The 27,500-nt window shown below is 40.3% G+C and overlaps 1 protein-coding gene and 2 long non-coding RNA genes across 3 annotated transcripts in view; 2 read left to right on the top strand and 1 right to left on the bottom strand.

Moving 5' to 3' along the window:
• Positions 1-2,506, top strand: part of LOC138051645 (uncharacterized) — a 10,350-nt gene extending 7,844 nt beyond the window's left edge. The window contains exon 4 of the long non-coding RNA XR_011132865.1: positions 495-2,506. This is a non-coding gene — a long non-coding RNA (uncharacterized lncRNA). The remainder of the gene's footprint in view (positions 1-494) is intronic.
• Positions 1-27,500, bottom strand: part of LOC138051628 (tetratricopeptide repeat protein 28-like) — a 105,474-nt gene that overhangs the window by 23,465 nt on the left and 54,509 nt on the right. The window lies entirely within an intron of this gene.
• LOC138051647 (uncharacterized) lies at positions 23,945-26,631 on the top strand. Its single transcript, XR_011132867.1, has 2 exons — positions 23,945-24,025; positions 25,160-26,631. It is a non-coding gene; the product is annotated as an uncharacterized lncRNA (long non-coding RNA).

Raw genomic sequence — 27,500 nt, 5'->3', positions numbered from 1 at the left:
TACTCTATGGCAGGTGGCTGTAAGGGTCATTTCTACATTTTTTCACTAATAGCAGCAAAGCAAAACTACACCTTATTCTGTTCTTTACATGTATGGTGTAGACATGAAGTCATGATATGAAACTGTAAGATCTAAAACGTAGAGGCCCACAAAGCCTGAAGGCCTATTTGCTATCCAACAATAAAGGCCAGAATTTTGAAAATATGCATGACAAATGAGAGCTGTTGTTGCAGTCGCCTGAAATTTCAAGGCCATTTTATAAAATAACATCCTGTTTAATTTTTTTGGGATAACACAATTCTTATGAAATTTCAACGTAACAGGTTCATAACATTCTACGTTCTTATATGCAGGTGTTTACTGTACCTCTCTTGTCTTACTGTACCCATACCTAAGCCTGTATCAGGCCTTGAAATGTTATTACCAAAGTTCAGTCATTAAATTATAATTTCACAGTTGAAAGATATGATCACTTAATTAAGTTTTACTTGCAGTACGCAAGACACTGTGGAATTGCCCCAAGGTTTCAGACTTGATGGCAATTGCAGGTTCAAAGTCCACGTCATGTGAGGTCTTGACATTCACAGCTGGATTGAGCCACACGAGGATCTTCAAAAAAATATCAAAGCACTGAGACAGACCATGCCACACCTTAGAGATTGAAAGCTGCATCAAACCATTTTAGTCAATTTAGGCAGATGGCTTCCATGATTGGCAAAGCATACAAAAGGCATAAAGAAAAACCAAAAAGTGCAAATTACACGGAAAGAAGAAGAATTCAACAGTTTTCATTTGGGTGAACTTGAAAATAATTTTATGTCCAACCATTTGTTTGCCTTGTTTATGGTATGTGGGGAATTATCTAGCCTTTACAAATGGAGAAGTTATTTTAAACTTTAAAATTTGAGGTTATGTAATGTGACCTGTATATGTTGTGCTTTAATACTGAAATTGAGGTTGACACGATTTCATCCAAGTTGCATTCTAAACTGAAGGGCTTATTTTACGGAGGGTGTAAAAAGCAGGTTACAGGTTTGGGTTGTAAGTAACTGTTTTACCATAACTGAAACAACCCAAACCTTTAAAAATATTAACCTTAGGCTTAAATTTTTTTGGGGGGGGTTTTAGCTATGGTAAAACAATGAACTACAGCTCTAACTTGCAACCTGCAGTTTACACCCTCCAATTATTATTTTATTCAAACAATAATTTCATTTTCAACCACAACATATTGTACCTTGCCTGGCCCATCTTGATTCAATTTGTCGAAGGCGTCCAGCTGGATGCGCCAGAAGAAGGAAGGTCTCTCCTGTTTGGCGGCATTTAATGCAGCAATTTTGGACAATAGGTCCTTTATGTCTAACACCTTGTTTGCTGATGCATGAATCTATGACAAGAAGAAGAAATGGTTACAGACAAAATAAGTATGGTTATGTGGAGCTTGTTTGGCGGCAAAATAGAAAGTTTTGATTTCTTACCATTATTTTAACCATGATGCAGTACATTGTGCCCTTCACCCATCTGGGTTGCTGATGGGTTACAACTTTCTTGACAAGAGACCTTAGTTGGTCTCCATGGTCGTGGACAATTTCCTCCCACAAAGGCAGGTATCGTATGGCCCAGGCAACAAACAGACCCTGTTTTGGATGGTTGACAAGAACTACTGAGTTAATATCGTGTATAGTTAGTATAATGTTAGACAACTCCGTGGCTGTAGTAGCACCTTAACTCCTTCACCCATGATCCTCCTACTGTGTTTTCTTAATGTTCATACATGTATATATATATTCAGTTCTCTGGCTCGTATCAGATAATTTAACTTGTCCCTGGGTGACCTATTAGGGAGTAAAGGCATCAGATTTTCTATATACCTTTGCTTGATTACATGTACCTTAAGGACGGTGCCTACTATTGTTATTGCGCATACGTTCTGTGCATCTCGAGATACTCAGATTTCCTACCGCTGATGCTTATTAATACAGGGATATTTTTTGCGCGGTTCAAAACTAGGCGGAGAAAGCAGAACTTAGCAACTGATCTTGGTGTCCAAAAAGAAAATTGGGGGTAACCACGCATTTTTCAGAGATATTGTTGATTAATTATATTCGAAAAATGCTTGGTTAACCCCAATTTTCTTTTTGGATTTCAATAACGCTTGTTATGATCTGCTTTTCCCGCATATTAGGTAAACCGCGCAAAAATACCTGTAAATTAGTAGGCACCGTCCTTAAATAACCCTCATCTTGTGTTGACTAAAGTACATCCAAGTGAGCCAAGTTTTGAACTTGCACTCTTGATGACTAGCTAAGTGGAAAAGTTGAATTGATGGGGGCAATGAGCTAACCTTGAAGGTTATGTTTGGTGCTTTGCTAATTGCAGCATTGTCATATACCTTTTCAAAAACGAACCTTTTCAATAATGAGCAGATTCTATTGATAAAAATTGAATTAAACGGTTTTTTTATGCAGCCTTTGACCCAGACTGCTAATTTGATTGACGGCATTGACGTTTGAACTTGAGCCTGCATGTTTTTGTAAAGTGCGAGAATACTCAGTGTAAAAATTAACATAGTTTGAATACCTTGTTGTTATCCATGAAATCAAGTAGTTGCGTCTCCCTGCCCCCTTCATTGTCGGAGTGTGCTTCATCCCAAGTATAATTGAAACGGATCACTCTGCCAGCCACCCTATTTACAAAAAGGGATGATGTTCTCAGTAATTTCAAAAGACAGCTTTCAGGCGAAAAATGGTACATGCACTTGTTGTCTCGTATTGGTACACAACAACACGAATTTTACCCTGACATAACAAATATCATTCAGTTGAACTTTTAGCAGTGCTGATGGGCCTGCAGAGTGTTATGCAAAAAAAAAAAATAGCAGGTGACCAAAACTTTCATGATGACGATGTTGGTAATCGATATTACTTTGCTAAGGGACTGGACAAAAAGTATCGGGGCGGGCCGGAGCATTTGGAAATGTGGTTGATAAAAAACACATGGCCCACCCCCTCCCTTCGGCACAAAAATGACTGACCCACCCCTAAAGCAAGGTTGGAAATTACATGACCCACCCCCTAATATTAAAACATGCATTATTGGTGTTAAAAAGAGTTGACAGGCCTACACGACTCCCTTGCACGTGGTCTGGTTTCTGTTGCCTTTGTCATAATTTTGCTCTCTTGAGTACATATTTGAATGGATGCCTCTTTTAGGCGGCTCCTGTAGTATTCATTTAGCAATGGTTTTTGCCCTATGAGGCTTTACATTTGAATCTCTATACTGCTGTGTGATACGTTTTCTTCCAAGAAAATAGTTGGTCTCGAAAGTAATGTTTTTAGTTTCTTGGTGTTGATTTTCTCAGCAGTAATGTGAATGTGACCTTATGGCGTCTCGCTTTTGCGCCAATTTAATTCTAGGCTCGACCGATATATTCATCGGCGGTAGAAGCGAGTGATCTTCTGTTCTTAAATGTTTGACCCGGGCCCAGGTTCATTTTGTTTTTTTTTTAATTCTTTCACTCGTTCTTCTGACTTCTTCAGCGTGTTTTGGTTTGTGGCCATGGTCAGTAGCTGTCGTCCTTCAACCTCTGGAATTAATTCGTTCTCGTGGATGCTCTTTTGATATTTGATGCCGATGTCTTTAGGTCGCTTCTTTGTTGAGGCATTAAGATAACCCGACTCTAGATAGAAGTTCTCTGACATATTAAACATACACAACAGATTTGAGAGTATTTTTAGCAGTAATTTCAGCTGGCTGGGTTTTATATATCAAGACAGTGTGGTCAACTGTCCCGTTAGTATGAAGACTTAAATGTGTGCCCGTCTATGTTATAAAATAGGGTGACCCACCCCCTTAGGGTAGCTGAAAATTGCACGACCCACCCCTTGCACAAGGCTCAAAACCTCATGACCCACCCCCTCTCTGCTCCGGCCCACCCCCCCCCCCCTATACTTTTTGACCAGTCCCTAAAGTTATGGCTCTCTGAGTGTCTCCAAGTAAGTTCATGTTAATTTAGCCTGCGCCACGGTCGAAACCAAACCTCTGGTTTGGTCCGTGTGCGAACCAGTACCGAAATCCTTGTACTGGGCTCCCAGCAGCATACCAGGATTTAAGTATGCACCATGTTTGGTCTGTTAAGATAAACAGTTGTTAGACAAGACTGGCACTAGCCAATCAGGTTGAAGGGAAAAATGCACTAGCGCTTGTTCGTTGAGTCCGTTGGGAGTCCAGAATAAGGATCTTGGTGCTGCTTCAGAGACGTTGCTAACCGGTGTTAGATTACGTCTGCAATGCAGGTTAATGTTAATTTAGTAAATAAAAAAAACAGAGGGAATGCTATTACCTTTCTACTTCCTTACTGTTGCTGGATATCAGTAAGGATGCCCTTTGACGCCGTAGCCACAACCTCAATTAATGTGCAAATTCCATTTGAATTGTAACGCCCAATACGCATCTCAAGACATCTTCTTAATATTTCGTATCATCTTATCGGTTATCCATTCAGTCTCAACATAACAACATAGTAGGAAAAGAATTTTAGAATGAAGTCTACTATCACGGTCGTAACGAGGTATGGATCAGGGATCAAAGGCCTGAAAAGGGCCGGGATCAGGGATCACAGCCCCGGGATTTGGAATCACAACGCGTGCTATCGGGATCAGCAGTGTTTTTCATGGAATCAGGGATCAAATTTTTGCAGGTTCAGGGATCCAAATTTTCATCGTTTTTCGGATCAGGAATCCAAATTTTGAATCCAAAGTATGGGATCAGTTACGGAAATATATACCTCGTGACGACCCTGTATTATGCACTTACCGGTACTGGAACTCGGACCCTCTAGAAATATAGTTCTGTGTCTTCACCACTACACTGAAACGACGAACATTCTTAACCAGCACATTTCTTTTCATAATTTACTTTTGTTTAATAACCATGTATAAGAACCAAAAATAATCCTAACCTGGCCCTAAGTTGGGTTAAAAGGAAAAAGTTTGTTCACTTCATCGGATTGCGTAAAACGCGGATCACCAATTCAATCTAAGTAAAATGGATTAAACCGGAGAACAAATTATACCGGCAACATACACTCTGACCAAATACGGATAATTGAGGCGGCCATTTTGACTTTGTTTATATTTGGCATTAACAAAAGAGTAACGTCAGATAAACAGTATTGGTTCCAGCAAAAATGTAAATACAATAAAGGGCACATAAATAGAAAAAAATGGAGTCAAAATAGGGGGTGGCTAACCACCCTATTCATCTCCTCCCCCACGATCCGCCCTTTATCGGTTTTTGTATTCATACTTCTCCATTCATTCTCAACATTACAACAGGAAAGGGGAACAAAGAACTGTACTATACACTTACCAGAACTCGAACTCGAACCCTCAAGATCTATAGTTCTGTATCTTCACCACTACACTACACCGACGAACAAGTTTAACCCGACTGTGTTCTTTTCATTATTTACTTGTAAACGGATTCAACCTGAAAACGGATTCTTCGTTTACCGGCACGATAAATACGTCCACTGTAAAAATTTCATTGGAAACAGGGGTTTAATCATTTTCATTGATGAGGGTGCAAATGTAATCTGTGTCCAACTTGACTATTTATTCATTTCATTCATTCATGTGCTGGGTGAGATCCCTAATGGACTGATAGCCGCTACCAGCGGCGCCTATATATGCTGATGTCCGATCTCACCCATAGATCCCTTGCTTGTAAAGCGCATTTGAATATGTTAATAGAAAATGCGCTATATAAATTCATTACCATTACCATTACCATTTATTCTTAGTTTTATTTTTAGTTTTATAGCTGTTATTGTAATTTTTATTTTGTACATAGTTTTGATGATTGTAACTTGTTTTAGGTGTCCCCACAGAATTTGCAGCAATTGCATACCTTTTGTTGACTCATAAATAAAGTTATCCATTCATTCAATTATTCACGCACTCACCCATTCATGTATTGTCGGGGGTATACCACTTTAAGAAGGGAGCTGCACTCGCATATTTCAAACGCTGGCGCTTGTTACACCAATTGAAGTGATAAGGAGAAAACGAAGTATTTACTTACAGCAGAAAACAAGGTTACATCTAAATTATTACGTAAACATAGGGAGCCCACACAAACAGTGTGTCTGTTTGTATGTTCGAAATATGAAATGTATGGGAAATATTGAAGAGTCCTAATATAGTAAACTTACATCGAGAAATGACTATGTTAAAGCTCAAAATAACCTCAGTTGTTGTGTATTGTCATTTCTGCGGCTGAAAATGGTGAATTTGAGCGATTTGGTGGGTTTTCCGTTGACTGTTACTACACGTCCTTAGAAGGACGGGCGATTCTAATTTCTGGGTGAAAATCGGCTTGACGCTGGAGCGGTCGAAAATGAGCTTCCCACCCTTGTCTCCTTCTAAGGACGTGTAGTAACAGTCAACGGAAAACCCACCAAATGCCTCAAATTCACCATTTTCAGCCACAGAAATGACATTACACAACAACTGAGGTTATTTTGAGCTTTAACATAGTCATTTCTTGATGTAAGTTTACTATATTAGGACTCTTCAATATTTCCCATACATTTCATATTTCGAACATACAAACAGACACACTGTTTGTGTGGGCTCCCTATGTCGTAAATATATCCATTTAATGTTTCAAAAAAGAAAAGAGCTTCTTAATAGATCTTAATTCACAAATGTAATAAGCGCTATCAATTTTCCAATTACCTGTATGCAGATATGGTAAATGTCATTTTGTAATTTTATTAAAAAAAAGGAAAGGAAATTTATTCAAGTTCTAGTCGTTCTAGCGCTGAAGCACTAATTGGGGACACTGTAAATTGAAATTAACAATTAACACAAATCAAGTCAAATTAAATGTTGGTTTTTGAGGAGAGGGAAAACCGGAGTACCCGGAGAAAACCTCTCGGTGCAGAGAAGAGAACCAACAAACTCAACCCACATATGACGCCGATTCTGGGAATCGAACCCGGGTCACATTGGTGGGAGGCGAGTGCTCTCACCACTGCGCCAGCCCTGCACCCCGAAGTAAGAGATAAAGCCCGAGGACGGAGGTATAAGCCATAAGTTTTATACCAGAGGACGTCGCGCGAATCTCCCTCTCGATAGCGACGGAAATTACTTGAGCTTGGCTTTGCATTGGGTGTCAACACTCGACATCTCAAGGGATCCAGTGTACATCGCTTGGCACAAATCTATCAAAAATCACAGTTTTTAACTTGACTGAAGGGAGTTGTTTTTGGCGCGTTTTCTTTGGCGGGTGTCATATTTTTGTTTTTTATATTTGTATTATATTTTTTGAACCCTTTTTGCGGATAAGCATTCATCCGCAAAATCCCCAGAAATTAAAAGCCGCAACATTTTCATGCTACATGGTAGTTCATTTTAACAGGTTAGCTCTGTCCGTGTTTGTTATGGCATGTAGTGCTAGACATGCACATTACACTATGCAAACGACGATATACTCACTTGTATCTCCAAAATTGTAAAATAATTTTAACTTAAATTTGTACTTTTATTTCACCAAATACATATTTCGACAGAAAAATAACATAAATAAATAGCACATGCATGTATAACAGCAGAAATTACACTTCATATTTGGTAAATACAATATTGGCATGATACACTCATTACTCCCTCTAACTCAAGTACGATGTCCTATGACTATGTAGTTGTAAAAAGGAATGTAGGCATAAGATATAAAACATTTCTTAACTTTCGTTACTACTTACCTATAAAAAGAGATTCTTTTTTTATTCTTTTCCCCACAGATTTATTTCCTACTTTGTTTAATTTTTCACGGTTGGGCAAGTCGCTTCCAGTGATACTGCTTTCCAGTGTCAAGGCAGCTGAGTTTCGATTCTGCTTGGAAATGCATCTAACTCCGCAGAGTCCGCAAAACAGGTGCGATAGCCATACTCTTCATATGCTGTAGAGTAACTAAAAACTACGGAGGGTTGTCAACGGCTCATTTCCTTGCAGTACTTTCTTCCTTTTCAGTTGTAGAGAGAGGTTTTTAATCCAGACCAATTCACTCAAATATAAGGAAGGTCTCTCTTTGAATCTTTGGACAAAGAATTCAAAATGCCTCATGCATGATTGAGAGACAGTGACGACAAATGACAAAATATAATTTAAAAAATGTTAAATCTTTCTGATCAAAATTAGCGCATAGAAAAGGTTGTAGGAAAGGATGCATACGATTGGTATGAAATTGGCAACCTGGCCACCCTCACCACCTTAGGCACTTTGGCCACCCTCGCCACCTTGGCCAATCTTGGCCAACCTTGGCCACCCTCGCCACCTTGGCCACCCTCGCCACCTTGGCCACCCTCGCCACCTTGGCCACCCTCGCCACCCTTGCCACCCTCGCCACCTTGGCCACCCATGCCACCTTGGCCACCCTTGCCACCCTAGCCACCTTGGCCACCCTCGCCTGCCACTTTGGCCACCCTTGCCACCTTCGCCACCCTCGCCACCCTTGCCACCCTCGCCACCTTGGCCACCCTTGCCACCTTGGCCACCCTAGCCACCTTGGCCACCCTCGCCACCCTTGCCACCTTGGCCACCCTTGCCACGCTCGCCACCTTGGCCACCTTAGCAACCCTGTCCACCTTAGCAACCCTGTCCACCTTAACCAACCTTGCCACCCTGGCAAGCTTGGCCACTCTTGGCACTCTGGCCCTCTTTACCAATATAAACTGCCATGGCACCTCATCAAAATGGCCACATGGCTGGTTACCCTTGCTACCGTAACAGCCCTCCCTGAGTTGACTTGACCACGCTCCACCACATGTATAGCCTTAGCCACCGTCACCTCTCTTGCCTTAGAAGTGTTGGCCATTTGTACCTCCCTTATGGCCTACTTCCCCATACACATGTACTAGTAAAACGCCTGAGACTTCTTGAACGTTAAGGGAGCATAATAAGCGTACCATTGCAGCTATAGCTAATGCTTCAAGGTGTAGTCGGTACCATGCAACGTAAAAAGGGCAGTAATGGTGGTCTTCAGATGTTCTTGTAGAGCTCATATAGTGATCCCTCTCGAAATACATGGTCCCTTTAAAAAACTTCACATTGTTCACTCAGTTGTTACATTTATGGCACCAGGACACTGGCACGATGACCATTTCAATTGAACTTAATCAGACAAATTTCTAATTAACGCAATTCAAGGCGCTAACCAATCAGCTGCAACCTTGTTAGAGCTGCGATTTGACCGATCCGTAGACATTGAAAATGTCAATTCTCGTAAAATCTATTGTCATGTTGTCCCAGGATATCTTATTGTATCTTCGCATGCTAATTTTAACTACAACAAGTCAATTTACGATCTTCACGACATAACTATAAAGAAAATTCCAAGACTTTCCAAACCTAAGTAAAAGGAAATCACGAATAACACGTTTCCCCAATAGTAAAAATCACTCAATTGCGAGGACATTTTACGAGGGACTCAAAAACTTCCCCAGATTCTGAACAGACCCCACAGTTCCCCAAGGCTGTGCATAGGTGAACCTATATGGCTTTTACGGGTCAAAACGTGTGTCAGTTAAACACAATAAGATATCCAGGCGCCATTTTCTTGGTTGTATGAATCGTGCCACTCTGGTTTAGGGGCCGACCATTTAACTCTTGTGAGGGGAGGGTGGGTGGGTGATTTCTGGTCAGCAATTTTTTTTTCTAGCAAACTGAGATATGTCCAGGTGCGTCCTAATTAGACGCACGCAGATTTCAATAAGCGTCGCGAAGTGTCCCCTTGCTCTTCTAGCCAACTTCAACATCACTTGTGTCTCAGAATACAGACAATTTATGTCACAAAGTGTCCCCCAAAGGCTGCTCTTTAAGTGAAGATTAACTGCTGCATTTATACCAAGCTAAAAATAACGCTAACCTTTACCCTTACCTTATTGTTGAAAATAGGTAGCAAATGCTTAGACTTAAAGGGACACTTTGTGTTGGATGTCAAAATTGGGCGTGCATCTAATTAGGGTCAAACCTGGACATAAGTGGCAAACTGGTGGGGCAGGATATTTTTTTTCCCTCTTAAATGCTCTGCAGGATATATATTTTTCTCTCCTCATTTCTCTGCAGGATTTTTTTTCCTCAAAAAAGTGTCGTGTTTACATTTACAGAGTGTATTTACATTTACATTGTGGTTATTGCAGTAATAGTTCTAATATATGGAGCTGCAAAACCTTAAAATCAAAGCTATACAAAATCATTCTTGTATAGCGACATGTTTTCGGAATGTCATTCTTTAGAATCATTTAATATAACCTAATAACAATATTCTCATGTTGTAAAGTGATGCTCCACAGGTAGATTTGAAAATGTTTAGCTTCTTAATTTAAAAAAAAGGTAAAAATAGCAAAAAGAAGTTCAGAAATGATCATAGCATGGTAATTACTACTAGAATCATTAGTTACAATTTAAAAGTGGACTGAAATCTCCAAAACAAATGTGAAAGCAGAATCAAGTTAGTTGATCATGGTCTAATTTGAAAAATAGCTCTAGTATTGCAAAAACCTTATAATAATTTCAATAGAAAGTAATTACATGAAAATGCTTTTGTTGAAAAGATTAAAAACGAGCAAATTATTTTTCTTTGTCTAATAAAACTCTTCAAATAGAAAAATTTACCTCCATTACTGCTTGTGAGTTTGGATACAGTGCGAGCCAGCGCGCCAGAAATCCCTGATCCCAATAACCGCAAGCTACCTAAGGAACTGTAGGCTAACTGCAGTGCTAACTAGGCTGGCCAATGTGTAATTTAGGCTAACCGTGAACCGAGCAAGCAAGAAATCCCTTATCCCATTACAAGGGCAAACTGCAAGCTACCTAAGCTAACTGTAGGCTAACCAGCGGGTTATTTAGGCCAATCAATGTGTTATTTTAATAGGCTAAACAGAGTGACTGGCTGGCTTTCACATTATCCGGAATGGATGCAGTTTTGCTGGGATTTGGTAAGGCCCCCCAGGAATGATGAAGTAGCTTTGCAAATTTTTTTTTTCTTACTTGCAGCAGTGCAAGAATTTTTTTCTATTTCATGTGTGCTGCATGCATTTTTTTTCTTCCAACAAGCCCTTGCAGGAAATTTTTTTTCAAAGTTGAAGGCTTTCGAAAAACATGCCAGTTGCATAAAGACATCTATTTCCCTCGTGTTTTTGTGGCCTAAACTGCCAATATACTAGGAGACGTGTCTATACGAATGTTTTCTAGCTCATTATTGTGCAGAAAGTGTTAAAGACAGCCAAACTCCAGATGTTTCTACAGGTTTCCGGCCGCTGTGTTGGTGTACTTCAGCAGTACACTAACATGGCGCCTCCGTACTAAACTCTACAAATTTGAGTAATAAATTCCGCCGAATAACTCAAGTACGGAACATCGCACAGCACTGAGACTTGGACCCGTTGTTTATTTATTCCTCTTCTATAACATTTCCATTTCTTGACTCGAAATTTCTTAAGTGGTAAGCGATTTATGTTTACACTTGCGTGACGTGCAACCCAAGAATATAATTTAAGTTTAATTTAAGTTCTCGCTCTAGCCAATTAAACTAAAGTGATGATCTTGGCTCAGATTTCCTTTGCCAATCTTCCCAAAGTGTTGGCGGGAAATCTCGCTCGACGGGGAGCGTGACTTACATGGCCTTGTCATGTTGCCTTAGCTGCTGCGTTTACACAAATCTATCGGTCGATGAAGTTCAACGTCTGAGTGAAGCCAGCCAAACCTTTGAGACCTCTGTAACCTGAAACCACTGTACCTCTGAGATGGCGGGAAGGAAAAGTTGTTTACAATTTGTGAGTAAAATTTGAAAGCTTGAAAAGTTATAGTATTTACTATTCTCCACTTGATAGAGTATTATTAGTATGGGTTATCAATTGGTGAATAACAGTAATTGAACCAAGTGGAGTGCAATTTGGTCTGAAATCATACGTGTGATTTCAAAATCAAACGAGCGCTCAGCGCGAATTCGATTTGAAATCACAAGTATGATCTCAGACCAAAATTGCACGACACATAGTTCCATTACCACTTTATTACATCCATTTAGATATCACACAATAATTATTTAATCGCTAAAATACAGGATTTTAGACAGTGCCAATATTTTATTGATCCAGTCGGGAACGAAAGTTGCAAAATTGGCCACACAATGATTTTCTTTGTCTTTCATTTTCCTGCAATTTGATTGGTTACCTTAAACAAGCCTTGAAATCTGATTGGTTGTTTTGTTTTAGTGGCCCATTCTCATTGGCTGGGGAAATGGCGCGATGTAGAGCAAAAAAAAAATGCGATTTGGGAATAAATCGCACTGCTGAGAGCCAATCACATTGCAAGGTGCACCAGTGATTTCTAAATGGGTGTAATAAAGAGTGAAATTAGGAAATAACTTCTCGCGCGTTTTGTCCAAAATCAAATAATGAATTTCCAGAGCCTTCAGGCGAGGGAAATAATTTGACTTTGGAGAAAACGCAAGTGAAATTATTCCCAAATTTCACGAGTACACCATTTGATTAACTATTAACATAATGGGTTACAAATTACGTTCGTAAGACGCGGGTTTTTTTCAAACCTGGACGCCATTTTGGCACTGTAGCAAAAATTGCCACGGCAAATTGCCCCTTGGTCCAAGGGGGCGGGAATTTGAACTATCCAGACATCAAAAGTTTAAATGCCCGTGGTTTGCCCGGAAAAAAGGGGGGAGGGGATGTTGAAGTTTCCAGTTGATCGGCGCATAACTGGAAAGGAACAAAACCTTTATTACTTTAGGGATGGTGCAAAGTGTTATTGGTAAGTTTATCCAAAAGGTTGAATTATTAATAAAATTAATTGTGTATTTCAATCCGTAATTTTTCGAAAAAAAAAATAAAGAATAAATAAATGATTATCTTATTTTGCACTTCGTCTCCTACTTGTACATTGCCCTCTCATGTCATAATATTTGTTACAGACAGCTGTAGGGGATGAAGGAATGCTTGGAAGAAAGATTAGTATTTCATGACCAACAGAAGGTCATATACATGTAAAACATTGTGATAGGTGGAACAGAGAAATGTTGTTTACTTGGCGAGGTTGTATTCCTATAGTCAAAACTGAAATTGGCTGGAGCGTCCATCCTCCACACTATAGTGAAGGCACTGAAGTCAACCTTTTATTCTATTTTTCAAAAACTTCCTAGTTGAGATATGATCTGTTTTGATTGGCTCCTTCAGCTGTGGGAATGTGGTATCTCCCCTGGGAAGTATTCTAAAAATAAATCTTCTCCGGGAAGGGACTCAAGAAAATAAAGGGCATGGAGACTCCTACTTGGGGCTCCTGGTGTTAAGTAGTCTCTCTGGGTTTGTTCATAGAGAATTTTTCTGCAAGCAATTTTTTCTGACTGATTTTGTGAACCCACTGACTCCTGAACCACCAGTCTGAAATTGACGAGTAAAATCGTCTGGCATTAAGTCTCACTCCCACGGGTCAATAGGTTAACTATGCCATAGCATTTGACCTTTTTCCCATATGCGGCTAGTTTTGGTGAGTTAATGTGTCAATCACTTACCAAGCATCATTTTTTATCAACTTTTTCGGCACATTTTGCAGGGGTTTCATAAAGAAAGGTCATATATTCATTGGAAGGGAATGGGACACCCAAGAATGGAAGCAGAACATTGCAGAGGGGACCCTTAAAGCAATACAATGGAATTTGATTGTGGGATTTTTATCCTGAAGGTGGGGTCTAAACCAATGTATAATGTAAGAAAAATTGAGGGCTAGTTATCTACTCATCACACACTCCAACGAACAATCGAATGAATACAGTCAGGCCACATCATGACATGTATGTCATGCGCGACCAGTTGTTTTGAAATTTGAACAGAGTATTCAAATCTGCGTGCCAGTTTTGAAGTTTGCTTTCGACATTCTGAATTCCTTTAGTGCTCTCGCCGCAATTTCCTCTTTCAGGAATTTCTGGATCCGCCCCTGGGTCGTATCGGTTGACCCTGAGATGGGAAGGCAACAAAAAGTTGGTGATGAAATCAACGATTCCAGGAATCCATAACCCGACGATTCTTCGCTCTTTGTTTGACTTTGATAAAGTATAAATGAAGTTCATTGTTGTTATATCCTAGCTCTACAGTTCTTCTCTTTCACATCTTGTTTTGTAGCTTCAAAACTTCCGTGCTCATTGATTTTTCTATGATGTTAAAAACCTGTCATAAACTTCGAGTAGTTGAGACGGTAGGATTACTCTGGCGCTCGCCATTGCAACAATTCGCATGTGAAAACTTCCAGGCGACCCGGACGTGAACACGTGTTACAAATTTGACAGGCAGCTTTTCATTTTCCAACGAAGCAACCTCTGATTGGCAGTGACCTGAACAGATGATTACAACATGTCGTCTTTCAACGCGTCTCTCATCTCAGTTCATGTGAACTACAAATGAGTCAAAGGAGGTCAAGTACGAAACATTGCAATGGTAGATTATGTTAGTACGTGACAATGACAGAAGACCTGTTTCGAACCACCTTGACAGACAAATTACATGTATTCATGTAGGGTTGACTGATGTTCACGACATAATAAAGGCAGAAATCTCGATTCACACACTACAACTTTGAAGGATCACGCGTCACGGTTAATATATTATTCACGAATCACAGATGAATTTCTTCAGTTTTCCCGATTCAAGGTTTTTTTTTTGGCATCAACTCACGGATCACGCGAATTCCCTTCCAGACCCTGTTGACCTTAAATCAGTCAACATTATGAAACACAGTTTCACAAAATTTATCAAAATTTGCACATGAATGGTTCAAATACATGTATAAGGGATTCAGGCGTTATTTTTATTGACATATGCAGCATGAGAGTTACTACTTACTTGAAACTTTCACAAATGATTGTAGAACTTGAACTTCCCTGCCAGCAGAGGTGTCTTCTTGTTTTGTTCACTGCGCTGATGAGTACGGGAAAAGAGACCTCTGCCGCAGGTTGAAACTCACTGTGTTGCGCCGCGGTTATCCTCACGTTAAACTTTCATTGTGTTGTGTGGGCTCACTTAACAACAGCGGAATTACTGAAGGAATGCGTGGGTCACAGTGGGCTCAAGTCACAGTCAGCAAACATATCATGGGGCATGCATTTTGAACAATGCCATCTAAGGTCGTGGACGACGGTTGGATGAAAGTGAGTTTCGACCCATGGCATGCAGAGGTCTCTTTCCCATACTCGTCAGCCCAGTGAATGCAAAGGAAAAGAGGCATCTGCTAGCACGGAACAACTGAACCTTGCATGATTTTGCTTTTGCTCATAGTTTGTGGACTATGTTGCCTTTGGCAAGGGTTTATCCTTCAGTGAAATTTTTAAGACACTGTGATTTTGACACTTTGATTGCAATCCCAATCCACTGATTTTTATACACAAAATCTGCATAAAACATACATGTAACCTCTGGCTGTTATGAAGCTATTTTTGCTGTCTTTGCAGGATGAAGGGCAATTGCAAGTATCACACTGAGGTAAGGTACACGTTTTTGCAAACGTTGGCCGTGTGGCACTTATATTTCAACAGAACTAACTATTGGACCCGTCGCCCACAAGGGCCATGGGTCAATAGCCCGTACTCATCAGGTCCTGTCTGACCTTGTAGCTCAGTCGGTAGAGCAGCGGTGATCTAACCCGAAGGTGGTGGGTTCAATTCCCACCCTGGTCAGACTTCTTCTCTGTCCTTGTGTGGGCTCAATTCCATTAGTAGGGCTAACGCTCACATGGTTTGCATGGGTAGAAAGTAGCACTTCACGTTATCTTCCAACAGTTAATTTGGAAGGTAATGACGTTGACAACAGCGTTAACAGAGCGGTTAAAGACACCTTGTCAGGTGTGGATAATTCACATTTTTGGTGTGATGGTTCCTGATTTTCATTCTGCTTACTAAACCATCTGTCAAGACAATGACAAGTACCAGATTATCTTTTTTTTTTTTTGAGCTCACCAGAGCCGGAATGTTTCTTTCACATAGATGATCTCAACCATGATGCAAAATCTTTCAGAATGTGGGCACGTTATTGTCTTTCAGTCTTTCTTTTCATGTTGCTGTTGTGATGGTTTCATCATCATCATCTCTTTCTTTACGGTCGGAGTTTAGAGTAGCTACATGTCATATTTCCGAAAATTTACTCTACCAGCCATGATATTCTTCAAAGGACAGACCACAACGCCGGTAACTCCATGCCCTACTCTTTGCGAATAGTGTGTGGATTCTTTTTTGTCCCAGAGGGTTGGTAAGAAGAGGTCTGAGACAGGGCCTACGGTTGGTCGTCCTAGAAAGTATAACGATTTGCAGTTGTCATTACGACGGTAGCGGTTGCTTCTCAGTTATTCTAATAACCGAATGTTGGTCTGGCGGTGGTTCGAGCCTTCACGGATGAAAGTCCGATACTCAACCAACTGAGCCATTAGAGTTAACTATTAGAGTGTAATGTGAGCGTTAGCCCTACTGATGGAAATGGGCCCACATAAGGACAGAGAAAAACTCTGGCCAGGGTGGGAATTGTTCACTTCCTTGCAACTGAGCCACTAGCCTGCGTAGCAAGCGTTTCCGTGGGGGAACATGGAAGATTTTTAATGTTCTGGCCGCGGGAAAAATGGGGCGAGACAAGAAGGAAAGGCTTGCAGACAGTCAACACTCATGGTCATCCATCAAAATGACATTGGACATTTCGTACCAATTACACCACCTAGTATCCCATCTTATTACGACAAGGTTACCTCTGTAAAAAGAATGAAAACATGCAGAATTGGAGCTTTAGTTCAACAAGAAATAGCGTTTCTAAGCTAAGCCGCGCTGATCTACGGTATTTAGGTCTAAAAACCCCTTTGAAGACGGTTAGCGTTCAATTGTTTTGCTGGGTACCACTATGTCAATACTCTAAAAAATTCGACTTTCCGGGAGCTTGTCTTGTTACTCCAGTGGATATCGGAAACTGCAAGGAGAAGCAAGCCATCGATCCGGGTGCAACTCTTTGCCTCGCCTATTGTGAATCTTCTCTGCTTGTTTAAAATGTTTGTTTCGTTGAAGTAGATTTGAGGTCTAAAGTAGATTGTACGTCGTGTAAATTGAATAAAAGGGAAATGTCAGTTTGAGGGATGGCCATGAGTGTTGACTGCAGACAAACCCCTGCATTTTGAAAACCGCATGTCATAAATTGACCAAGAAAATGTTTGGTCTTTCATAGCGAAACTGAACTTTGGGCAAGAGAATCTAAAGCAATTTGACAAGGTAAATAACGATAATGTTGGCCAATATTAGTAAATAGATACTCTTCCTGAAGGCGGCTTCCAAGCCCAACTATGGAAATGTTCTCGTAAAAATTTCCCGCGACGATAAGATTTTAATGTTCAAATTTGGTAAGGCAAGTACTTCAAATGCTGTGAACAAAAGTGCTTCTAATAAATTTCAGAGTACCTGAAATCCGAACGAATGTTGTTGTCTAACAAGCCCGCCGAAATTACTAGGTTTTCCAACACAATTTTCTGTCCGGTGGTAATAACACCTTGTTGTTGGTGCTTGTGTATAACTTTTTCCAGAAAGTGATGTTAAAATTAAAGGAACAGCTACAAATAGTCAATTGCACTTGCTTCTGCAATAATTTCAAGGCTTCGAAATCCCAAAGCGTTGGCATTGAAAATACACTACAGGAGCTCCACAGCCGTGCAAAACACAAGGATCTCGTAAGATTTAATCATTTAGGAGTCTGTTTACTAGCCAGCCGATGAGCCGAAATCCTCATTGAAGGCCTTCTTGATTTGATCGTTCGCAATACTTTTGAGAGGACTAATTAAGTCTTAATAGGCCAGTTTCGTATTCTAACGGTTGGACTGGATCTAGCATGAAGTGGAAGCTAATGCGGGTAAATTAATTTCCATTTGAAAAGATCTGCCTTCATTAGCCTCCATTCCATGCTAGATTCAATCCAGCCGTGAGAATTCGAAAATGGTCTATTAATTAAGGACAGTACCTACTAATTTAAAGGTATTTTTGCCCCGGTTTATGATTATGGAGAAAATGTAGATCTTAACGAGTGTTATTGAAATCCAAACAGAAAATTGGGAGTAACCACGCATTTTTGAAAGATAATAAATAATATTAGTAAAGAGCTTTAAAATACAAAGCAATGTATGGCGTTCTGTCTCAAGTTGAAGCTTAATTATCTCTCAAAAATGCATTGTTACCCCCAGATTTCTCTTTGGATACCAAGAGTACTTACTAAGATCTACTATTTCTGTATAGTTTTAAACCGTGCAAAAATATCCTTGTATTAATAAGCACCACCCATAGGAAATCCAAGTATCTCGAGATGCGCAGAACGTATGCGCAATAATAATAGTAGGCGGCCATCCTTAATACGCAGGCATTGCTTTCGTAGAAAATGAGGCTTTTCCTGAAACCAGTGGGACAAGCAAATTTCCCCCTTGGGTGAGCTGTTTAACAAATCGAAATTTGTTCTTCTTCTTTTAAGCCATCGCTAAATCCTTTATCGACAACGGAGCTAACTGCTCGTTGCAACACTTCTTTAAAAGAAGGTCTCTTCGCCATTTAGCCTGCGTAGTCAGTGATTTCAGCGAGCGAAAAACGAGTCCAGCAAAAGTGAATAACTTTCTCTGATTTATTCTCTTGCTGCGGGGGATACATTATTTTAACATGAGGGACTGAGGTGTCAATTAAAAATTCCGAGTTGTGCAATCAGAGATCCCGTTCGTGAGCTAACGGGAGTTTTCATAATTAAGGGGTTTGTCCGCAAGCGTTTCCTTCTCCTCTCCTCCTCCCCCACCCCCCCCCCCCCCACAATTTTTTTTTGCGCTAGCCCTATTTTCGCGCGGCCAGGAAAATGAATTCGTTTCTCGCCCGCTGGAGACGCTTGCTACGCAGGATACTGAGCCAGCGGTGCACGATTTTGTCAATTCCGACATGTCTTGTGTGCTAGGACATAGGGCATCTGCCACTAAGGAAACACGAACATGCCATGACTCAGCCAAAGAAAACAGGAGCAAGAGAAAGCCAAAGTAAAAAAGTAAGTGATCCGTTTATGTTTTGCAAAGGGCTAGGTTAGGTTTTTTCTGGGGATGGCCCTTTGAAAACTAGAAAATCTTGCAACTGACTGAAGTAAAAAAAATCTGGGCTTCTCTATAGAGCCAATTGCAAAGTAACGTTGCTTGCATTAACTTTCTTCTTTAAGTACTCTGTGTTACATGTATAGGGGGTAAGGTCTGAGGAGAGAAAAATATAAATAATGGGGACGCGTTAAGGACGGTGCGTTCTAACTATAAAGGTTCTTTTTCGCGATTTATGAATATGCGGGAAAAGCAGATCTTAACAAATGTTATTGAAATCCAAAAAGAAAATTAGAGGCAGCCTCGCCTTTTTTGAAAATAAAAAATCAACAATATATGTAAAAAGGTTTAATATACAAAGTAATGTATCGCGTTCTTTTCCAAATCGAATCTTAATTATCTCTGAAAAATGCGTGGTTACCCATAATTATTTTTTCGGATAAGAACCGCGCACCAGTGGCTCAGTTGGTTGAGCACCGGGCTGTCACGCGGGAGGTCGTGAGTTCAACTCCGGCCGGACCAACAGAGGACCAAAATAACTGAGGAGAAAGTGCTGCCTTTGTAATTACATCTGCAAATGGTTAGACTCTCTAGTCTTCTCAGATAAGGACGATAAGCCAGAGGTCCCGTCTCACAACCCTTCAATGTTCATAATCCTGTGAGACGTAAAAGAACCCGCACACTTGTCGCAAAGAGTTCCCGGTGTTGTGGTCTGTCTTCTGTGGTGTATCATGGTTGGGAGGGTAAATGCTCGGAGAAATTAGCTACACCAAGCTACTCTAACTTTGTGGAACTACAAGGAAAGTAGAACGGCTCTTAAAAAAAAAAAAACCAGCTTGCTCTCTTTGGTTTGTTGTCATTTAAATTGTCTGAATTTTAAATTGTTAAGTACTTTTATCTTCAGTGTAAATTTGAGAAAGAAAACACGGCTTTTCGGGATCTGTAACTGACGGGCCTTGGAGAAAGAGGCCTCAGATTGATTAAAGGAAAGGGATAGTTGGCCCCTTGTTACTCGTTTTCGAAATTTCGTTTTTACGTGACTATAAAGTGCTACTATGATCAAAAAATCGTTGTCTTTTTTTTCTTCAGACTCACTGGTTTAAGAACACAATACGTATGTACGCGGCTGAATTAAGGACGGTGTCTACTATTGTTATTGCGCATACGTTCTGCACATATCGAGATACTCGGGTTTCCTATCGGTGATGCTTACTAATACAGGAATATTTTTGCGCGGTTTAAAATTATGCAGAGAAAGTTGATCTTAAAATATTATCTTGGTATCCAAAAAGAAAATTGGGGGTAACCATGCATTGTTTAGAGATAATTTAGCTTCAATTTTTGTATAGGTAATCACATGATTTCTAGTGCCGTTTGGAATAAACAAGCACGAGTAAATTTTTTCAAAGACGACCAAAATTGAATGAGCCCGTAGGGCGAGTGCAATTTGTAGTCAAAGACGACCAAAATAGGTCTTTTGCAGCAAACGATCTCATGGTACAAAATCCGCCATGCTGGAGGGGAGGCTCATTATTATTCCCCCACTGGGACATTAAAATAAAGAGACCTGAACCAGTCAAGCTTGACTTGCCTTTGTTAACCTTTAATGTCCCAGTGGGGGGATAATAATGAGCTTTCCCTCCAGCATGGCGGATTTTGTACCATGTAATCGTTTGTTGCAAAAGACCTATTGCATGAGCCCGTAGGGCGAGTGCAATTTGTAGTCTTAGTGCTATTTATTCCAAATTGCAGAAGAAAAATCATGTGATTACTTATTCATAGTATACTTGAATCACTTTGTGTTTAGTTAACATAGTTTTCAAATCCAAGAAGAATTGTTTTTTTGGTCGTAGTAGCACTTTAAAAAGTTAACCAAAGTTGACGCACGACCAGCTAGGAGCCCATGTAATGGGCTCCTGGACAGTCTTATTAAGTCATGGGTCAATTCCGTTAACATATACTTCTTGCTTTGATGTAAATTCAGGAATGGAACCATGTATCTTTCATAGTGGCTGTGGGTCAAAGTGACGGCTAATTTTGCTGACATTGCAGTACGTGTGTGACAAACTGTGGAAGGGGGAGAGACTTTCTCAGGAACGGAAAATTTTTGAGCTGGATCTTGTAAATGTATTTATTGTGAGTGTCTTTGCCTTTCCTATGGTAATTAGAACACGCATTTTTGTTTGTTTGTTTGTTTGTTTTTTCGCCAGCGATTTCACTGACGGACTCTAAGGATTTAATTATGGTTCTCTCAGACGAGAATTTACAGGTTCAAAGAAGCTGCTAGGCAACCATTCGAGCGGTGAAATGCACTGCTCATGGCTTAATTAGTTTGTCCTAAGGCTATGATGCGGTGAATTACTGCTCGCAATTAGGAAGACATGCTAGTTCTGCTTAGCGCAATAAATGGTTTTGACACATTTAATCGCAAATTGTTTTTCTTTGTTCAACCTCCCCTGTCCACAGCTTGTCCAGTTTGTGACTTGTGCCCACACGGTCTTGCAGGATCCAATACCGACGTTTTGTTTCATGTTATGTGTGTCGCCTGGTTAGAGTAAATTTTGTGCAGTACATTAAGATTACAGCGAAGCTCCAACAAACACAAAACAAAAACAAACAAATGAAACAACCCTGAAAACAAAAATAACAACCCCCTCCCCTCCAAAAGAAAAGAAGGTGAAAATTTAATTTGAAATATATTAGTGATGGACTAAACATTGCTTGTTAATGTCCGTACTGGGAGCTACGGAAGTCTATTTCTAAGGAGGGAGAATTTGCTTAAAGATATATTTGTAGGATCTTAGTGTTAAAACTTGTTTTTACTGCAAAAATGCTGTCTTGTGTGGAGGTACTTTTGATTTTAAGCACATGTTAAATTTGGAAATGACAATAAAAACAAGCAATAGAAAAAAATGGTGGTTTCACTGTTCTTGGCATAGAAAAAGTGTTGTGCATTTCGTAATCATTCTTCTATAGTCGCTTATCTTCTCCAAATGTTTAGATTTTACAGTTGTCCGGCAAAGGTGTTTTCTAGCAAAACGTAATTATTTTTGTTCGGGTGCGTTTGCTCACTATGAGTTTACGTGACCACGAGAACGAATTCATGAGAAGATCATCCTGGTCCGAGCCATGAAGAAAACCGCAAACTCACTACTAGAGACTTGAATTGTGGGGAACATTGTTCCTGCATGACTACACTGAGCCTTGTAAACGGAAAAAAATGTTATAACTGTAGCTGTAGCTTGAAATCCTAGTCAGAAATTGTTTGAGTCTTGCTTGCCTTCAGCAACTGTATGACCTACAAAATGAATGCAACAAAAAAAAATTGCCTGGTTATTAAATTGTCTCTTTTTCCTATTTTTGTTTCCTTCTTCAGGCGTGTCCGTAAGTGCAACAGTGCAGGGCAGTGGCAACAATGGTTTTAATGCCATTTTCTTCTTTTTTTCAGGGGCTGGTCAATAAAAAAGGCAGGCGAAGCTATGAATTTCGCAGTTGTGAACGCAATTTTTGCAATTGCGTAGAGAAGACTGAAAAATTCAGGACTTCAACTGGATTTGAACCCGTGACTTCGCGATACCGTGGTTGCAAAAATTGCAAAAATTGCGTTCGCAACTGCGAAGATCATAGTTTCACTTGATTCCATATAGCTCAGTTGGTTAGAGCGTCGCACCGGTATCACGAGGTCACGGGTTCAAACCCCGTTGAAGTCCTGAATTTTTCAGGCTTCTCTACGCAATTGCAAAAATTGCGTTCACAAATGCGAATATCATAGCTTCACTTGATTTCATATCCGCAGTTCATAAATGATCCAATTCATATACCGTAAAATTCCGAAAATACGCTCCTCCAAATATAAGCCTCCCAAAGCGGTAACGCAAAAAATCCTCCGTGAAATCGCCCCTCCAAATATAAGACCCCGGGGAGCTTGTACTTGGAAAATTGCCCTCAAATACAAAGTAAAACAAAGCAAAAACAGTAAATTCACTTCCAACTATAAGGCTAGCCCAGTCGATTCGGAAACGCAAGTTTCCCTCCGTAGATAAGCCCCTCGAAAAAGGCCTTTGAAAAATATAAGCCCCGGGGCTTATTTTCGGAATTTTACGGTATATCATTTTATCGTTAACCTAAAGGCTTAGCCAACATATTGCAACATATTGCTTAGCCAACATATTGCAACCACGAGAACATCGTCGTATATCAAATCTGTTTGAAAATGTTTGTATTGGCGTCTTTCCATAAATCAGGTATTGGCAGATGTCCCCGCAAATAGTGAATTCCCTGCAAAAGCTGTGTATTGGCCTGTTCCCATAAGTAGGGTCTTGGCAGATGTCCCCGCAAACAGCGAAGACCCCACAACATCTGTGTATTGGCCTGTTCCCACAACTAGGGTATTACCAGATGTCCTCACAAGCATTAAACATTTTGTTACGTCCTCACAACTAAGTCCTCACAAAAAAATTAAAGGTTTTACAACATTTGAAGAGATGTATGAAGAGATGAGACATTAAGCAACAATCGTAGCAAATATTGTTTGGATGACTGCAAAAGAAGACGTAGTCCCCACAAGGGGGGTTGGGAAACATATGGCCCACAAGTAGCCAGGGGCGCGTATGTGTGTGTGTGTGTGTGGAGGAACGTTTCTTGAGATAGGCCTCCATGCAACGACCCTGGGGTCGGGTGTCCGAAGTGCTGACCACTACACCATGATGCATTGGGATTTATATATTGTTTTGACTTTTAGGCTGGTGGAACTGACAAGCCGACATCGCCAAGAGGTAGAACTGGAAATTGAGAGATCAAAGCAGTCGCAAAGCCAACTCGAGAAGACACAGGTGGCCAGAGAACGAGCCCACAAGCAGCGAGTCAAGGGTCTCGAGGAACAGGTTACTATCTGCTTTTGGTCAAATCTCTTACGGGCGCCATAATTTGGAGCCGTTTAGGGAGCCGTATTCTGCAGTACGACTCGCTCTTTGTCCAGGAAAGCAAGTACAATTAGATGCACGCGTCACGAAATCTCTCCTTGCTTTTCTACCCAAATGCAATATCACGTTTATAAAAATCATTTTTAGTACAGACAATCAATTTTACAAAGTGTCCGCTAAACTATGCTTTTCAAGTAAGGATAAACAGCTTGATTTACCCTAACATTCCTTTTATTGTTGGAAATAGATAGCATATGTATAGACATATCAAATTTGGCATGCATCTAATGACTTTCATCTTTCGACATAGTATGTTTCGGCTTGTTTGTTTGTTTGTTTTCAATTGAAGTGCAAAACGACGTTACTTGCTGTAAAGGCAGTGCGGGCCAGTTGTTAGGGCGCTTGCTTTGATATCTGGGGATCCGGGGTGCAACTTCTCAGCTCCTCCGGCCGGTTGGAATTCTGTTCTGTCTTGAGTTTGTTTCATTGGCCCTGAAAAGCCCTTCTGGGGAGTGGTCAATTAAGTATGTATTCACTACTTGCACAGTCCCATAATACACCTATGTTAATTCCCCCCTGCCCCCTCCCCCCCCCAGAACTTTTGCATAACCATTGTTTGCAATTTCTCCTGGGACATGAAAATGTCCCAAGAGAAGTCGAAAACAATGCCTATGCAGATTTGGGGGCGGGGGGTAAAAGAGGTGTATTATGGGATTTGTACAAGTGGTGAATTGTATTGTATTGCATTGTATTGTAAATACTGCTGGAGAAAGGGACGTAAGAGTATGATCAACGACTGCTAACGTTGAATAAGAAGTTAACAGTATTCAAGATCGTATCACGTCAACTCTTAGTGATTATAAACGTGATTAAGGTTACCGCTCATATTGAGGACATTGTTTGCATCACGGTTGATCATTAACGAAAAAAATATCAGATAGCCATCAAATCGGTTAACCGTCGCCAACAAGTGAATAGGCTCGATTGAACAGGCTTGCCATTTATACCCATACCGAAACCTAATTTTGCCACCTGTAACTTTTCTCCGCTTTGCAAGTATTTTAATACAATTCTCTGGTTTTTTTTTTTGTATAGGTGGCTACCTTGAAAGACCAGCTTTCCAAAGAGATTCAAAAGAAACAATCTTACATCACGCGGACTGCACAGAAATCAGATGAAATACGGGATCTTCGATGCAAACTGGAGGACTCACTTCACACCGTAGCACGTGACACTGTATACGAACCATCGGTGCTAGAACGCGAATCTCAGAAACTTGAAGACTCTGTAGATGCAAGCTACTCAACTTCGCCCATGCGCCGAACCAAATCTGCCTCACCTCCAGTCAAATTCCCGACCGACAAGATAACGACAAGCACGCCAGCCTATGCCGGAATCTCTCCATCTCGCCGAACAACTCCGATTTCATCTTCGTTGGCTCGCCGCAGTACCCCCGGAGTTAGCCCATTACGCAAAACTAGAAAGTCAACCACATGAACTACATACTTTTATTCTTAGGTTTTCCTCTAAATTAGCGTTTTATCCATTTGAACCTTCTTGTTTGGAGCTACAGAAAAGTGAAATTTATTGTCATACATTGTTTCCACTGACTGTCGTAAGTTAGCTTTGCAAAATCGTTCTCCAACGTTTGTGAATTGATCATTTTCTTTTGAAAAGTATTACGTTGTAATCACCATATCTTATATTTTACTCCGCTGATTTTAGCTTTTTGATTGAAATAGATATCGATTTTAAACCCATTCTTGCTATAGATCCAAAGAAGATGTTGTATTTGATTTTCGCTCAGCATGGTGTGTGATTGCCACCGCTTAGGGCCGGGGTTCAAAACGTTTTAGACAAAATCGCGCTTTCCGGCCCTGTTGAAAGGGAACCTCCATTCTTACTAAAAAATAAGTTTAAACCCAAGGAAATTACGTTTACAAACAAATTTGTTCCAAATTTGTTTGTAAAACAGTGTTCATATCAAGAAAACTGAATTTTAAAATCGCTTATTTTCACTTTCAAATTTCGCGGACGCAGCCATCTTGAATACTTGTGATGTGTTTCGGTTGCCTTATTGTTCTGACACAAAGACCTTTTGTCTAGTAACAATAGAGCAACCGTAACACGTCACAATTATTCAAGATGGCGGCGCCCGCGAAATTTGAAAACAAAAATAGGCAATTCTAAAACTTATTTACAAACACTTTCTTTGAAAATGCTTTAGACTGACTTGGCTGTAACGGTTGTTTCCTGTGATTTAAAGTTATTTTTTCGGTGAAGTGCAGGTTCCCTGTAACACCTCTTGACCGTGGTTTGTATCTTTAGTTCACTGCATATGATTGACTGACTGACGGAACATCAACAGTATCCTGATGCTTCCGCTGTTTGAACAAAAGTGATTCTCGATAAACTTGCAAAGTTTACATCAATTTTATTTTAAACAATATCTTTTTGGAAAGCGTGTATTATTTATTTGACCTTGAAGGAATTAAACGTGTAACTTATTTTATGTACCCAAAAGAGTGATTAGTCATCTTGAAGTTTTAATAAAGTGATTGCTATGAGTGAATTTGCGAGCATGTTATTGCACTAATCAGAGCACACAGCATTATTTAGTAGGGAAAGAGAAAAAAATGCGTGCGAAAAATGAGTGGGGGACCCAAGCCCCCACTCGCTTTTTTCACGCGGCTGTTTTCGTTTTCCCGACTATCTGGGAACCTGGGACAGGCTATATTTTCGTTATTTTTTGAGTAATTTGTTAATTCACATGACCGGTAAAAAGAAAACAAGTGTAGAATTAACAAAAAGTTAAACTGAAGTAAATTTAAAATGACTTGTGAAATGAAATGTCACGCAGATGCAGAAAAATGCTGACCAAAACTCAACGCTCTGGCATCATGATTGCCGTTGAATTTACAATATATTTTACTTCTCTGCTATCTGTGCATACATACTGTTCTGTCTGTGGCCCGAGTTTTCAGTTGATGTACTTTGCCTGTGTACATCCGCCTTTTCCCCTGGAAAAAAATCGGGGAGAGAGACGTCTGTGTAATGCCAACACTAATCGTGTTCCGGAATAATTTTGCATAAATTAACTTTGTTCCTTTCCACTGACCAAATTGGCAGTGTCCTTTGATTTCATTTTCAAAATGGCGTCCAGTGTGTCATCGAGCGTGAATTTCCAACGAGCTGTCGTCCGTATTTGCGAGACTTTCAATATTCGTTGACTCTATCCAGAGCTAGAAGAATGTTTGAAAGAACTTCTGGGAGGAAAAAACGTATATGCAAGCCTTGCTACAGGATATGGAAAGTCACTTATCTTTTATGCTGCTCCAATCGTAGCCGATCAAGTCTTCGAAAGAACACGTGGAAGCAGTAAGTTTGTTATCATATCTCCACTAAAAACGCTGATGGAAGATCAAGTCGCCTACCT

Source organism: Montipora capricornis, chromosome 6, assembly GCF_036669925.1.
Source record: "Montipora capricornis isolate CH-2021 chromosome 6, ASM3666992v2, whole genome shotgun sequence".
Classification (NCBI taxonomy): domain Eukaryota; kingdom Metazoa; phylum Cnidaria; class Anthozoa; order Scleractinia; family Acroporidae; genus Montipora; species Montipora capricornis.
This window is presented reverse-complemented; position numbering and strand designations above follow the sequence as displayed.